Here is a 16,623-nt window from a genome sequence, read left to right on the forward strand (position 1 = left end):
AGGTGAAAAGACAGCCCTAATTTTCTTATGATGCTTCTTGTTGATGGCTTTTGATTCTGCTTTGTCTCTGACTTTATAAAACTCAACTTTCTCTAACGCTGCAGTGCCTGTGACCTTCCTTGTAGGCAGTGATATTTCTGTTCACCGTTTAGTCTGTGGGTTCCTTTTCTGAGCTGAACTTTGTACAGCTGTGACTCAGTTGTCAGCATGGCACAGCTTCTGTTACTGGGAAGGAAGGGTCAAAGAAGATCCTCCCTCATGGGCCTCAGTTCTTGGTGAGGACACAAAGAAGAATCTGAGGTCTCACCCATGGTAGAAACAAATTTATTAAAGAAAGAACAGAAAGAACACCTCAAGGGAGAGGTGGGCCAGGCCAAGAGAGGCACTGGTGCTGGAATGAGGAGGTGTGGGTTTTTCAAAACAGGGGTTTTGTGGGCATGGATAACAGTTTTGATTGACAGTTGCAAGTTACATAACAACAGGCTCTATTGGACATGTCTTTCCCACAATTCTGTCTGTTAAAATCAGATATTTGTATGTATAGAACATTTATGAACTCTTAATGGGCTCTTGGCTGCTTAAGGTCACTTGAGGACAAAGCTCTGCCTCAAGGGCAGTGTCTAGGAGCTGGAGAAGCCCCTGTGGTTAGTCTGTGGCTACTGTGTGCCTAGGGTGCATGCCTGGAGCTGAAAAAGTCTCTGTGGTTATCTTGTAGCTTATCCAGGAGCTCTCCCGGTGTCTGGGGTGGGATTTAAAGATAAGCTTGTGTCCTTTTTGGCTAGTCCACCCATCTTTGCTCATGCTTTACTTCCTCCCTGATGCTTTGACTTCACTAAAATCTAGATGCCAATAGTAGCACATTAGAAACAAGATGTCTTCATCTAATAATAATTCGAGATGAACTTGCATCCTTGAGATTGTTATACTATCTCAGAACACAAGAATCCTAAATGGAGGGTAGCATTTCCTAGAAATGAAATATTCTCTGCCTCTGTTTTCTGGTGATATAGCCAAAGGGGTGCTTTATAATACCTCTAATTTAGCCTATAGATAAATAAATAAAGTTTTCTGTGGAGTAGGATATATAAATATATGTGTGTATATGTGTGTGTCTCTGTGTGTTTATTGCTTAAAGGAATGTTTTACATTATTAAAGATGGTTAATACACATTCATTATAAGAATATTTGAAATACCAAGTAGACTGGTAGCTGATAGTAAGATTCAGACAAGCACCCAATTTTCCGTAAGCTGACTTATATTGTTTTATTTAAGTCTTTAACTCTCATATTTACTCCTTCCTGATATTTTTTTCTTCTTTCACCTAACCTGCAACCTCATTGTACCTTTTCAGTTACATGATACAGAAACAAGAAGAGGTACATGCTGAAATCTTAACCTGCTTTCGTAAGACCTCTGGATAGTGTGAACTTTTGATGGAGAATAGTTAATAAAAGGCAAACATTTCAGATTGGATTGAGAATAAGGTCAAGTCTACTGCTTCAAATAGATGTCAGCTCCACATGGACTTACCTACCAGAGAAAAGAAAATCTACTTTCCAAATCCATATCACATACAGAGTTTACATATATATGGTGTGTGTGTGTGTGTGTGTATAAAATTAAGACTTTTTAAAGGTCAGTTTAAGGTTCAGAAAATTTTGTAACATGGCAAAGACTCCCCCTGGCCCCTCATGCATAGCTTCCCCCATTGTCAACATTCCCTGAAGTGTACATTTGTTACAATTGATGAACCTACATTGACACATCATAATCATCCATGGTCCATATTTTAGGGTTCAATTTTGTTGTTATACATTATATGGATTTTGACAAATATATAATAATGAGTATATACCTTTGGGGTTTCCCAGGTGACTCAGTGGTAAAAGAATCCACCAACCAATACAGGAGGTGTGGGTACCATCCTTGGATCAGTTATATCCCTTGGAGAAGGAAATGGCAACCCACTACAGTATACATGCTTGGAAAATACCATGAACAAGGAGCCTGGCTGGCTGCAGTCCATGAGGTTGCAGAAAAGAGTTGAACACAACTTAGCGTCTAAACAATAACATCTACTCTTATTGTATTATATATTTTCACTACCATAAAACTCCTCTGTGCTTTGTCTATTCATTCCCCTACTACTCCAGCCTGTACTTAGATGCAATCTCAAAAATGACGGAATGATCTCTGTTCATTTCCAAGGCAAACCATTCAATATTGCAGTAATCCAAGCCTATGCCCCAACCAGTAATGCTGAAGAAGCTGAAGATGAATGGTTCCATAAAGACTTACAAGACCTTTTAGAACTAACACCCAAAAAAGATGTCCTCTTCATTATAGGGGACTGGAGTGCAGAAGTAGGAAGTCAAGAAACAACTGGAGTAACAGGCAAATTTGGCCTTGAAATATGGAATGAAGCAGGGCAAAGACTAATAGAGTTTTGCCAAGAGAACACACTGGTCATAGCAAGCACCGTCTTCCAACAACACAAGAGAAGACTCTACACATGGACATCACCAGCTGGTCAACACTGAAATCAGATTGATTATATTCTTCGCAGCCAAAGATGGAGAAGCTCTATACAGTCAGCAGAAACAAGACTGGGAGCTGACTGTGGCTCAGATCATGAACTCCTTATTGCCAAATTCAGACTTAAATTGAAGAAAGTGGGGAAAACCACTAAACCATTCAGGTATGACCTAAATCAAATCCTTTATAATTATACAGTGGAAATGAGAAATAGATTTAAGAGACTAGATCTCATAGACAGAGTGCCTGATGAACTATGGAATGAGGTTCGTGACACTGTACAGGAGACAGGGATCAAGACCATCCCCATGGAAAAGAAATGCAAAAAAGCAAAATGTTTGTCAGGGGAGGCCTTACAAATAGCTATGACAAGAAGAGAAGCAAAAAGCCAAGGAGAAAAGGAAAGATATAAGCATCTGAATGCAGAATTCCAAAGAATAGCAAGGAGAGATAAGAAAGCCTTCCTCAGCTATCAATGCAAAGAAATAGAGGAAAACAACAGAATGGGAAAGACTAGAGTTCTCTTCAAGATAATTAGAGATACCAAGGGAACATTTCATGCAAAGATGGGCTTGATAAAGGACAAAAATGGTATGGACCTAACAGAAGCAGAAGACATTAAGAACAGTTGGCAAGAATACACAGAAGAACTGTACAAAAAGATCTTCACGACCCATATAACCATGATGCTGTGACCACTCACCTAGAGCCAGACATCCTGGAATGTGAAGTCAAGTGGGACTTAGAAAGCATCACTACGAACAAAGCTAGTGGAGGTGATGGAATTCCAGTTGAGCTATTCCAAATCCTGAAAGATGATGCTGTGAAAGTGCTGCACTCAATATGCCAGCAAATTTGGAAAACTCAGCAGTGGCCACAGGACTGGAAAAGGTCAGTTTTCATTCCAATCCCAAAGAAAGGCAATGCCAAAGAATGCTCAAACTACCGCACAATTGCACTCATCTCACACGCTAGTAAAGTAACGCTCAAAATTCTCCAAGCCAGGCTTCAGCAATATGTGAACCGTGAACTTCCAGATGTTCAAGCTGGTTTTAGAAAAGGCAGAGGAAGCAGAGATCAAATTGCCAACATCTGCTGGATCATCGAAAAAGCAAGAGATTTCCAGAAAAACATCTATTTCTACTTTATTGACTATGCCAAAGCCTTTGACTGTGTGGATCACAAAAAACTGTGGAAAATTTTGAAAGAGATGGGAATAACAGAGCACCTGACCTGCCTCTTGAGAAACCTATATGCAGATCAGGAAGCAAGAGTTAGAACTGGGCATGGAACAAAAGACTGGTTCCAAATAGGAAAAGGAGTACGTGAAGGCTGTATATTGTCACCCTGCTTATTTAACTTCTATGCAGAGTACATAATGAGAAATGCTGGGCTGGAAGAAGCACAAGCTGGAATCAAGATTGCTGGGAGAAATATCAATAATCTCAGATATGCAGATGACACCACCCTTATGGCAGAAAGTGAAGAGGAGCTAAAGAGCCTCTTGATGAAAGTGAAAGAGGAGAGTGAAAAAGTTGGCTTAAAGCTCAACATTCAGAAAGCTAAGATCATGGCATCTGGTCCCATCACTTCATGGGAAATAGATGGGGAAACAGTGGAAACAATGTCAGACTTTATTTTTGGGGGCTCCAAAATCACTGCAGATGGTGATTGCAGCCATGAAATTAAAAGATGCTAAACTATCAGCAAGGTGAAAAGACAGCCTTCAGAATGGGAGAAAATAATAGCAAATGAAGCAACTGACAAACAACTAATCTCAAAAATATACAAGCAACTCCTACAGCTCAATTCCAGAAAAATAAATGACCCAATCAAAAAATGGGCCAAAGAACTAAATAGACATTTCTCCAAAGAAGACATACAGATGGCTAACAAACACATGAAAAGATGCTCAACATCACTCATTATCAGAGAAATGCAAATCAAGACCACTATGAGGTACCATTTCACACCAGTCAGAATGTCTGTGATCCAAAAGTCTACAAATAATAAATGCTGGAGAGGGTGTGGAGAAAAGGAACCCTCTTACACTGTTGGTGGAATGCAAACTAGTACAGCCACTATGGAGAACAGTGTGGAGATTCCTTAAAAACTGGAAATAGAACTGCCTTATGATCCAGCAATCCCACTGCTGGGCATACACACTGAGGAAACCAGAAGGGAAAGAGACACGTGTACCCCAATGTTCATCGCAGCACTGTTTATAATAGCCAGGACATGGAAGCAACCTAGATGCCCATCAGCAGATGAATGGATAAGAAAGCAGTGGTACATATACACAATGGAGTATTACTCAGCCATTAAAAAGAATACATTTGAATCAGTTCTAATGAGGTGGATGAAACTAGAGCCTATTATACAGAGTGAAGTAAGCCAGAAGGAAAAACACCAATACAGTATACTAATGCATATATATGGAATTTAGAAAGATGATAACAATAACCCTGTGTACGAGACAGCAAAAGTGACGCTGATGTATGGAACAGTCTTATGGACTCTGTGGGAGAGGGAGAGGGTGGGAAGATTTGGGAGAATGGCAATGAAACATGTAAAATATCATGTATGAAACGAGATGCCAGTCCAGGTTCGATGCATGATACTGGATGCTTGGGGCTAGTGCACTGGGATGACCCAGAGGGATGGTATGGGGAGGGAGGAGGGAGGAGGGTTCAGGATGGGGAGCACATGTAAACCTGTGATGGATTCATTTTGATATTTGGCAAAACTAATACAATTATGTAAAGTTTAAAAATAAAATAAAATTTAAAAAAATTCAAAAAAAAAACTTAATAAATGAAAATTAGTGGTACGAGCTCTTGTTGCTATAGCTCTCTTGAGATAACAACTGATAAAAAAAATAAAAAAATAAAAGATGCTTACTCCTTGGAAGGAAAGTTATGACCAACCTAGATAACATATTCAAAAGCAGAGACATTACTTTGCCAACAAAGGTATGTCTAGCCAAGGCTATGGTTTTTCCAATGGTCATGTATGGATGTGAGAGTTGAGTATAAAGAAAGCTCAGCACTGAAGAACTGATGCTTTTGAACTGTGATGTTGGAGAAGACTCTTGAGAGTCCCTTGGACTGCAAGGAGATCCAACCAGTCCATTCTAAAGGAGATCAGTCCTGGGTGTTCATTGGAAGGACTGATGCTGAAGCTGAAACTCCAATACTTTGGCCACCTCATGTGAAGAGTTGACTCTTTGGAAAAGACTCTGATGCTGGGAGGGCCTGGGAGCAGGAGGAGAAGCGGATGACAGAGGATGAGATGGCTGTATGGCATCACTGACTTGATGGACATGAGTTTGAGTGAACCCCGGGAGATGGTGTTGGACAGGGAGGCCTGGCGTGTTGCCATTCATGTAGTCTCAGAGTCAGACACGACTGAGCGACTGAACTCACTGACTGACTGACTGACTACTCCAGCCTATGACAACCACTGATCTTTTTACTGTCTCCATAGTTTTGCCTTTTCTAGAATGTCACATAGTTGAAATATAATATGTAACCTTTTCAGATTGGCTCCTTCACCTAATATTATGCATTTAAACTTCCTTTCTGTCTTTTCATGGCTTGATAGCTCATTTCTGTTTAGTGCTGAATAATGCAGGCATACCTTAGTGTGAGTTTAGTTCCAGACCACTGCAAGATAGCGAATATTGCAGTAAATGAGTCCCATGATTTTTTTGGTTTCCTAAAGCAAATAAAAGTTACATTTACATTATACCATAGTCTATGAAGTATACAATATCATTGTGTCTCCAAAAGTTATGTTTATTAATTAAAAACTCTTTCTTGCTAATAAATGCTAGCATCTGAGCCTTCAGCAAGCCATAATCTTTTCACTGAACGGAATAATTCATAATCTTTTCATGTTTCTGCTGACTGATCAGGATGCTATTTGCTGAAGGTTGGGGTGGCTGTGCCAATCTTAATATAAGACAACAGTAAAACTTCCTGGACTGATTTACTTTTCCTTTCACAAACAGCTTCTCTGAAGCATACAGTCTGTTTGATAGTGGTTTACTCACAGTAGACCTCCTTTCAAAATTGGAGTAAATGCTCTCAAACCTGTCATGAAACCTAACCAAACCTGGGTCTGCTTACCCAATGCACAGCAAAGCCAATCTATAGACATCACTTTGTTCATTCATAAGAAGTAACTCCTCGTTCATTAAAGTGTTATCATGAGATTGCAGCAATTTAGTCACATCTTCAGGCACCACTTCTGCTTCTGTTGCTATTTTCACTACTTTTGCAGTTATTTCCTCCCCTGAAATTTTGATCCCCTCAAAGTCCTCTAAGAGGTTTGAAATAAGCCATTTCCAAACTCCTATTAATGTTGATCTTTTGGTCTCTTCCCGTGAATTATGGATGCTCTTGATGGAAGCTAGAATGGTGAAACCTTTCCTGAAGGTTTTTGATTTACTTTGCCTGGATATATGAGAGGAATCACTATCTCTGGCAAGTAAAGTTTTACCAAATGTATTTCTTAAATAATAAGACTCACAAGTCACAATTGATCCAGATCCATGGGCTGGAGAATGGATATTGTGTTAGTAGGCATGCAAATAACATTAATCTCATTGTACATCTCCATCAGAGCTCTTGGGTGACCAGATATATTGTCAATGAACAGTAATAGTTTTGAAAGTAATCTTTTTTTTTTTTTTTTGGTCTGAACAGTGGGCCTCAACAGTGGGCTTAAAATAGTCAGTAAACCATGTTGTAAATGGATGTGTTGTCATATAGGTTTTCTTGTTCTATTTCTAGAACACAGGCAGATTAGATTTAGGATAATTCTTAAGGATCCTAGGATTTTCAGAATGGTAAATTAGCACTGACTTCAACTTAAAGTCACCAGCTGCATTAGCCTCTAACAACAGAGTCAGTCTGTTCTTTGAATCTTTGAAGGTAGACACTGACTTCTCCTTTCTATCTATGAAAGTACTCCATGGCATCTTCTTCCAATATAAAGCTGTCTCATCTACAACTGAAAATCTGTTTTCTAGTGTGCCGTGCTCAAGTAGCTTAGTTGTGTCTGACTCTGTGACCCCATGGACTATTGCCTACCAGGCTCCTCTATCCATGGAATTTTCCACGCAAGAATACTGGAGTAGGGTGCCATTTCCTTCTCTAGGGGATCTTCCCGACCCAAGGGGTGAACCTGCATCTCCTGCTTGGGAGGCAGATTCTTTACCACTGAGCCACCTGAGAAACCCATTGTCTAGTGTAGCCACCTTCATTAAGTATCTTAACCAAATCTTCTGGTTAACTTGCTGTAGCTTCTACACAAGTACTTACTGTCTCACCTTGCACTTGTGTGTTATGGAGATGGCCTCCTTCCTTAAACCTCATGAACAAGTCTCTGTTAACTCCAGATTTCTGCCGCTTTCTCACCTCTCTCAGCCTTCACAGAATTGAAGAGAGTTAGGGCCTTGTTCTGGATTGAGCTTTGTCTTGGAGCAATGTTGTGGCTGATTTCATCTTCTAGCCAGACCACATAAATTGTCTCCGTATCAGCAATATGTCTGATATGGAGAAAATTAGTTATTAATAGATGAGTTAGACCAACTAAGTCTTAGATGGAGAATATTCAACTTCTAGCTTGAAGAGAAGGAATTCAAACCTTGGTAGCCTAGAAGCAAAGCAGACTGAAGGATTTGATTTTCCTTTCTTCTCTTTTGACCTGAATTTCAAACCTTGATGTGACTATTTCAGTGTGAGAAAACATCAATTAATCATATGGTAAGTGGATGAAAATCAAGAAACGTGCCCATGAGCTGAGGGCAGCACCTGTGCCAGATGTGTTTCTTGGATCAGCTTGGGTTGTTTAACAAAGTACCATAGACAAGGTGGCATATAAGTAACAGAAATTTATTTATTGCAGTTCTGGAGGTGAGGAGTCTGAGATCAGGGTGCCTACATGATTTTGGATTTTGGTGAGCACTGAAGAGTTGATGCTTTTGAACTGTGGTGCTGGAGAGGGCTCGAGATTCCCTTGGTCTACAAGGAGATCCAACCAGTCTATCCTAAAGGAAATCAGTCCTGAATATTCATTGGAAGGACTGATGCTGAAACTCCAACATTTGGCTACCTGATGCAAAGAACTGACTCATTTGAAAAGACCCTGATGTTGGGAAAGATTGAAGGTGGAAGGAGGAGGGGACGACAGAGGATGAGATGGCTGGATGGCATCACCAACACAATGGACATGAGTTTGAGTAAACTCTGAGAGTTGGTGATGGACAGGGAGGCCTGGCGTGCTGCAGTCCATGGGGTCACAAAGAGTTGGACACGACTGAGAGACTGAACTGAATTGAACTGAGCTGAGAGCCCTCAGTCAGCAGGCTGCTGACTTCTCCTTGTATGCTCACCTGGTGGAAAGAGTGAACTAGCTTTCCTCTTATGAAAGTGCCAACTCCATTTACTAGGGCTCTACCCTCATGGTCTAGTCACTTCCCAAAGTCCTCACCTCCAAATATAATCACAGTGGGGTTTAGATACCTAATCATGAATTTGAGGGAATAAAACATTCAGCAATTAACAGGGATGATGGGAAGGGGGTGGTTCTCAAGCCAGTTGCATCCAGGATTTAGGGCACATCTTTATGTGGGGGAGAAAAAGCAAGCATCTGAAGAGAGGAAGTTCCAGCTGAGAGTGATATGACTAATAATTCCATGTTGTAAAGCCTGTTGAATCACAGCAGCACTTTTTCTCCCTGGGGATAGAGGGTTGCGTGGTGGACAGAGAGTGGATGGAGAAGAGCCATGAGCTTTCCTTTGAACTGTGGTCCTCATTCATTTCTTATTTTTTTTTCTATCCCTACACACAAGAGCATTATTATACTAGACCACCAGTAAACAATGGACCTCAGTGGCAGGGAAGGATATAAATCACTGTCTCGGAAGTGAATTGGTCTATAAGGGAGGGACAGGTATGTTGTCGGAAGAAACCCCTTCCTATTCAGGGGTTCTGGTGCACTGTGCTCCCTTCTGATTCAATAGGAATCTTGCCTTCAGATTTCATTCACAGGAAAATGTAGTGTAGGGAGAGGGGATCAGTGTGAAAGACATAAAATATAATCTCTATAGGTACATTCTGGCTTATGTAAGACACTGAAATGAAGAGGAATATATGAAAAAAATAAGTGATAACATGTCATGTTGTTCGGTCACTAAGTCATGTCCAATTCTTTGTGGCCTCAGGGACTGCAGCAAGCCAGGCTTCCCTGTCCTTCACCATCTCTCAGAGTTTGCTCAAACTCATGTCCATTGAGTCAGTTGTCCATCTCACCCTCTGTTGTCCTCTTCTCCTGCCTTCAATCTTTCCCAGCATCAGGGTCTTTTCCAGTGAGTTGGATCTTTGCATGAGGTGACCAAAGCATTAGACCTTCAGATTCAACATCAGTCCTTCCAAAGAGTATTCAGGGTTGATTCCCTTTAGGATTGACTGGTTTGATCTCCTTGCAGTCCAAGGGACTCTCAAGAGTCTTCTCCAGCACGACAGTTTGAAAACATAAATTCTTCAGTGCTAAGCCCTCTTTATGGTCCAACTTCCACATCTGTACATGACTTTGTAATAGCTTTGACTGGAAAAATAATAGCTTTGACTAGGCAGAACTTTGTTGGCAAAGTGATATCTCTGCTTTTTAATATGCTATCTAGGTTTGCATAGCTTTTCTTCCAAGGAGCAAATACCTTTCATTTCATGGCTGCTGTCACTCTCTGCAGTGATTTTGGAGCCCAAGAGAAATGAGATGGAGGTAAAATGTAACTAAAATGCAAAGACAAATATCCTTGACTATCTGTGGCCTAAAAAATGCAGTAGTCTTGCTAACAGTAGTGAACTGTGGAAGGTGGGTTGGCGTTTGTCAGTGATCAGCATATGGATCACTGAACACGTGTGATTTCTCTTGAGTGCAACATATGCATCAAGCAGGCTCTACAAGAAATTTGATGATTCTGTGAAGTCTGGATAAAGACTTTTAGATTTATTCTGTGGTACCATTGAAATATTTAAAATAGTCTTGTTTTTAAAATTTAAATTATTATTTTTTACCTATAAACTAGTTTTTTTTGTTTTATTTTTAAAATTAAGTGTAGTTAATTTATAATATTGTGTTAGTTTCAGGTGTGTGGGAAAGTGATTTAGTAATATGTATATATGTGTATACATAGACATCCATATTGGCTTCCCAGGTGGCTCAAGAGATAAAGAATCCACCTGCCAATGCAGAAGATTCAGGTTTGATCCCTGGGTCAGGAAGATCCCCTGGAGGAGGAAATGGCACCCTACTCCAGTATACTTTGCTGGAAAATCCCATGGACAGAGGAGCCTGGTGGGCTATAGTTCATGAGGTCACAAAGAGTTGGACATGACTGAGCATACACACATACATATATATATTATTTTCCACATTCTTTTGCATGTAGGTTACTACAAGATATTGAATATAGTTCCTGTTCTATGCAGATGGTCCTTGTTTTTATCTATTTTATATATAGTAGTGTGTATATGTTAACCCCAAACTACTAATTTACCCTTCCTCTTTGGTAACCATAAATTTGTTTTCAATATTTGCCTGTTTTGATTATCAAAATATTTTACAAAGACAGTTTTTTTTTTTTTTTTTTCCATTTTCCATTTTTTTTTTTAATTTTTTAAATTTTATTTTATTTTTAAACTTTACAATATTGTATTAGTTTTGCCCAACATCGAAATGAATCCACCTTTTTTTTTTTAAATATAAACAGTTTCACCTTTTAAACTTAAGAAAGTACTTCTAAAAATCACACACACACATCTGCAGTTATAATTCAGGCAGTTCCTCAAAATAATTAAAAATAATTATCATATGCTTCAGCAATTCTAATCCTGGTTGTACACTCAAAAGACTTGAAAGTAGAGACTGAAATAGGTATTTGTACAGTTAATGTTCACAGCCATAAAGCGGAAATAATCTAAATCTCCATTGATGGATAAATGGATAAACAAAATGAGGTATGTATAAATAAATGTATCAATTCAGTTCAGTTCAGTTCGACCCCATGAATCGCAGCATGCCAAGCCTCCCTGTCAATCACCAACTCCTGGAGTTCACTCAAACTCACGTCCATCGAGTTGGTGATGCCATCCAGCCGTCTCATCCTCTGTTGTCCCCTTCTCCTCCTGCCCCCAATCCCTCCCAGCATCAGAGTCTTTTCCAATGAGTATATGTGTGTATATATGTGTATGCACATACTTACAAAAAAAATAATTCAGTGGTTTATACAAGTTCTTATTCTGCAATAAAGTGGTAATATGCAGATATTTTAGGACTGCCCCAGGGAATAGTGAGTAATACTGGGAGATTTCCTGTGCTCCTCTGGATTTACCCAGTGGTATGAAATTGAATCATTGTGAAATATCAGACAATCTGTGGAATGATTTCCTCTTACTCTAAGATTCCTCACCAGAATATTCCACTCAATTCTTGGCTGATATTATTTCAGTGACTTTTGACAAGGTAAACAAAGCAGATTCCTTTCCATGTGTTTATGGACCAGAAAGGACAGATCTCTAGGCAAAACAGGATGATCTTGAACCTAGAGCTTTACATGTAGAAAAGTGCCAGTATTTAGAAACTAACACGACTTACTTTGGAGATGGCTTTTCAAGCCTAACTCATGTAAACTCTACATAGTAACTGATTAGCATTTACAATATAGAAAACTTCCATTCATGTAGCTTTTTATTTTGCCTGTTCATCAGTTCAGAGCACACTCTGGTATTCAGCAGTTTTATACCCTTAGGGTATAATAGTGAATAATCTTTACAAAATATCTCAAAGTCACTGAAAAATTATTAAGTTCTTTGTGTCATCAAAGAAGCATAATACCCTATTCAAAATAATTGTGTGAAATATGCTTACTACATTGAGTTTTTTATTTTGAAAATTGTAATTGTTATAAGGGACTTAAAAGGAGTTTTCTACTTCTCAATCATATCATATAATACAATTTACTGTGCTGAATTGATTTGCTATATTTATATATTTTTATAAGTTATATCTTAGTCCAAGACTGATTTTCTTTTGTATATTACTAACAAAACAAGGACTTTCACTTTGAGGCAAGAAAATAGAGGCTAGTATGGCCAGCATGTGAAAAAAAGGTGAAACTGATAGTCTGAGTTGTGTACAACTCTTTGAGACCCCATGGAATGTAGCCCACCAGGCTGCTCTGTGCATGGAATTCTCCAGGCAAGAATACTGGAGTGGGTTGTCATTCTCTTCTCCCAGCTATCTTCTTGATCAAGGGATCTAATCCAAGTCTCCTGCATTGCAGGCAGATTCTTTACTAGAGTCCCCAGGGAAGCCATAGATCTTATAATAAAATGGAAAAAAAAAAGTTATGGACCACTATAAGAGTTATGTTGCATAATTTTAAAAGTGTTTGTATATGCAACTAAAAGGAATTTAAATATATCATATTCTATGGTGATTTTTTGTGTCCTATTGAATATCTCCACATAGACCTCCTTTGACCTTTCAGGAACAAATACTGTTTAATCATATACCATTGACATCGAAGAATATCAACAAACCTCGAAAAAGTAAATCTTGTTTAAGCACATTTGTAAGGGGACTATTAATAGGCCCCTCACCTAGTCCCTACTCCACTTACTAAAATCTGGTTAGCATTAATCAGGTATGGTTTATTTGTATCATGTGGAGGATTGAAAAAATGCTTCATAAAAATGCATCATACAAATAACTGAAGGACTTGAGCAGAATACATGAATTCACAATGTAGGATGATGAATACAGGCAGTTTCTCCTGCAGTTAGAGTAAACATAGTTATATGCAATACACACCAATCACATTCAGTGAAGTTTTGCTATTCTCTTGGGGCTTCCCTTGTGGCTCAGACAGTAAAAAATCTGCCTGCAATGTAGGAGACCTGGGTTTCACCTTTGGGTCAAGAGTATTCCCTGGAGAAGGGAATGGCAACCGACTCCAGTATTCTTGCCTGGAAAATCCCATGGACAGAGGAGTCTGGTGGGCTATATAGTCCATGGGGTTGCAAACAGTCAGACATGACTGAGTGACTTTCACTTTCACAGCCAACTGAGGTGAAGTCATGCTTTGGAAACAGGCAACTGTCAATTCTCAGTTGCTTAGTTCACCAGCGATTATTTGGTTCTTGTCTTCTGCATAACAGAATTTTTTTTTTTTTTTGATGTCCAAGAAGCCTTTATTTATTTTTTTTTTTTTTTTCAAAAATTTTATTTAAAAAAAAATCACATGCTCCCCATCCTGAACCCTTGGCCTTTTCTCTGCTCCGTGTCATCTTCACCCAAACATCAGGCTGACTGAATGATTTTTGCTGGAACATTTCTGGGCTCAAAGCAGAGGGGAAAAATGGCAAACTGTGAGTTTTAAGGTTCGGCTCAGAGGTAATATACACGTTTCTGTGGTGTGTTTCACATTTCACATCTGGGTTCAACAGCGTGGAGGTGAGTACACTTCCCTAAAGAGGGAGTCCATGGTGAGGTGCAAATTCAAGAGAGGAGCCACAAATATATGGGGCAATAATCTACTCTCATGTAGGTTTGAATTTCTAGTTTATCCTCATTAAGGAGCTGATAGAAACCCTTGGGCTCAGTTCAGTTCAGTTCAGTCGCTCAGTCGTGTCCGACTCTTTGCGACCCCATGAATCGTAGCACACCATCATGCCATGGTGAGTTGTCCATCACCAACTCCCGGAGTTCACTCAGACTCACGTCCATCGAGTCAGTGATGCCATCCAGCCATCTCATCCTCTGGCGTCCCCTTCTCCTCTTGCCCCCAATACCTCCCAGCATCAGAGTCTTTTCCAATGAGTCAACTCTTCACATGTGGTGGCCAAAGTACTGGAGTTTCAGCTTTAGCATCAGTCCTTCCAAAGAAATCCCAGGGCTGATCTTCAGAATGGACTGGTTGGATCTCCTTGCAGTCCAAGGGACTCTCAAGAGTCTTCTCCAACACCACAGTTCAAAAGCATCAATTCTTTGTCACTCAGCTCTCTTCACAGTCCAAATCTCACATCCATACATGACCACTGGAAAAACCATGGCCTTGACTAGACGGACCTTTGTTGGCAAAGTAATGTCTCTGCTTTTGAATATGCTATCTAGGTTGGTCATAACTTTCCTTCCAAGGAGTAAGTGTCTTTTAATGTCATGGCTGCAGTCACCATCTGCAGTGATTTTGGAGCCCCCAAAAATAAAGTCTGACACTGTTTCCACTGTTTCCCCATCTATTCCCCATGAAGTGATGGGACCAGATGCTATGATCTTCGTTTTCTGAATGTTGAGCTTTAAGCCAACTTTTTCACTCTCCTCGTTCACTTTCATCAAGAGGCTTTTTAGTTCCTCTTCACTTTCTGCCATAAGGGTGGTGTAATCTGCATATCTGAGGTTATTGATATTTCTTCCGGCAATCTTGATTCCAGCTTGTGCTTTTTCCAGCCCAGCGTTTCTCATGATGTACTCTGCATATGCTAAATATGGTGCAAAGGATGATTTCAGTTTGTAAATCGCATGCTTTTACTATGAATAGCTTGTCATTAGTGAATTTTTTAAAATCATTTTTTTCTTACTATTGCAGAAAACCCTCATACCCTATTGTAACTGTGGCTACTCAAAAGTTTATGTTATTCATCAAATGCTTAATACTCTAATGTATTCATAAATATGATAAAATTCTTACCCCCAAAACCTCAGCATTTAGTTGAGAATAGAGATAGTTATGCCAAATCTTTTGAGGATAGTAAAATGGAAATATAGGTTTATTTAGAGAAGGAACTGACAATCCACTCCAGTATTCTTGCTTGGGAAATCCCATGAATAGAGAAGCCTGGTGGGCTACAGTCCGTGTGGTCACAAAGAGTCAGGCACCACTGAGTGTCTGAGCATGAGCACATGTTTATTATTGTATTCTATATTATTTTAAAAAATGTGAAATGTACTTTATTTAGATTTTCTCATTTAATGCAGCAGTGTACCAGGTGGAGGTCATTGTTTTTTCGTAATGACAGGCTTAGAGTGGTTAGTGACATGCCCAAGGTCATAGGCTATGTTCAACTCAAACCAGGAAATCCATCTAGAGCCTAAACACTTTTCTAACACTATACTGTCAGCACCTTTGTTTTTTCCTCTGAAAAGGTCTTACTTTCAGCCTATGTGATCCTGAGGTTACTGTCTACTCTGCGTCCTGCATCGGGGTTATCAGCAGTGTCAAGGGCTGTTTTCTCACATTTGGTAGCATGAGTGTCTTCTACTTCCAGGTCAAAGCTGAATGTTTGTCCCATTGGAGATACATCACTTCCTGCACATCTTTCTTCAACTTCCCCAGCAGCAGAAATTCAATACTATTTCACCATTTGTCAGCTTCATAGTAGATCTAATTATGTTCAGTGTGCTTTACTATGAGGGAATCATGATGGAAGGGACTCAGCATGCACGCATGGGCTTACTCTGAAACAAGAATGAATTTAAAACTTAATGATAAATAGATTTAAATACTTACAGTAGTTTTAGGTACTCTCACTTAAATCACTAAGCCTGAACAGAATGGAAAATAAATTTATCCAAAATACTTCTATTGTTGAATAGAGTGCAATCTACTTATTAATGAAGCCTTTTTACACTTTAAACATAATCTTTGTCAAGCTCCCATGCTTTGAAAAGACAGATCAAAATTATGAAAAACTCAAAACCACTTTTGTGAATTCTGACGATTTGAGGGCAATAAAAATCTAGTTAATTTAGTTTTTTAAATTGAGGGAATTTGTTTCTCTGTATCTCAGAAGTAACTACAAGGGTTCAGATTTTGCCTGAATATAAGGAAGAATTATTATTATTACTTTTTACATTAAAACTTTTCTCCAAAAACTTGAATTGTTTTGGAGGTGGAGAGTTTTAAAGTCATTTTAGAATACAAATAGAAAATAGATATCTACTTTGCAGAGAGGCGATGGAGAGTTTGTAGCATTAGACAGAACCCAACAGATATGGACAATATTGCTTGTAGCCTCAG

General features: G+C 39.2%; 1 pseudogene; it reads right to left on the bottom strand.

Annotated features, from left to right (window-relative positions):
- Positions 1–6,402: 6,402 nt before the first annotated feature.
- On the bottom strand, positions 6,403–15,895 carry LOC138991153 (tigger transposable element-derived protein 1-like; annotated as a pseudogene).
- Between the last annotated feature and the right edge of the window lie 728 nt (positions 15,896–16,623).

This window comes from Bos mutus, chromosome 16 (assembly GCF_027580195.1).
Source record: "Bos mutus isolate GX-2022 chromosome 16, NWIPB_WYAK_1.1, whole genome shotgun sequence".
NCBI classification, from domain to species: domain Eukaryota; kingdom Metazoa; phylum Chordata; class Mammalia; order Artiodactyla; family Bovidae; genus Bos; species Bos mutus.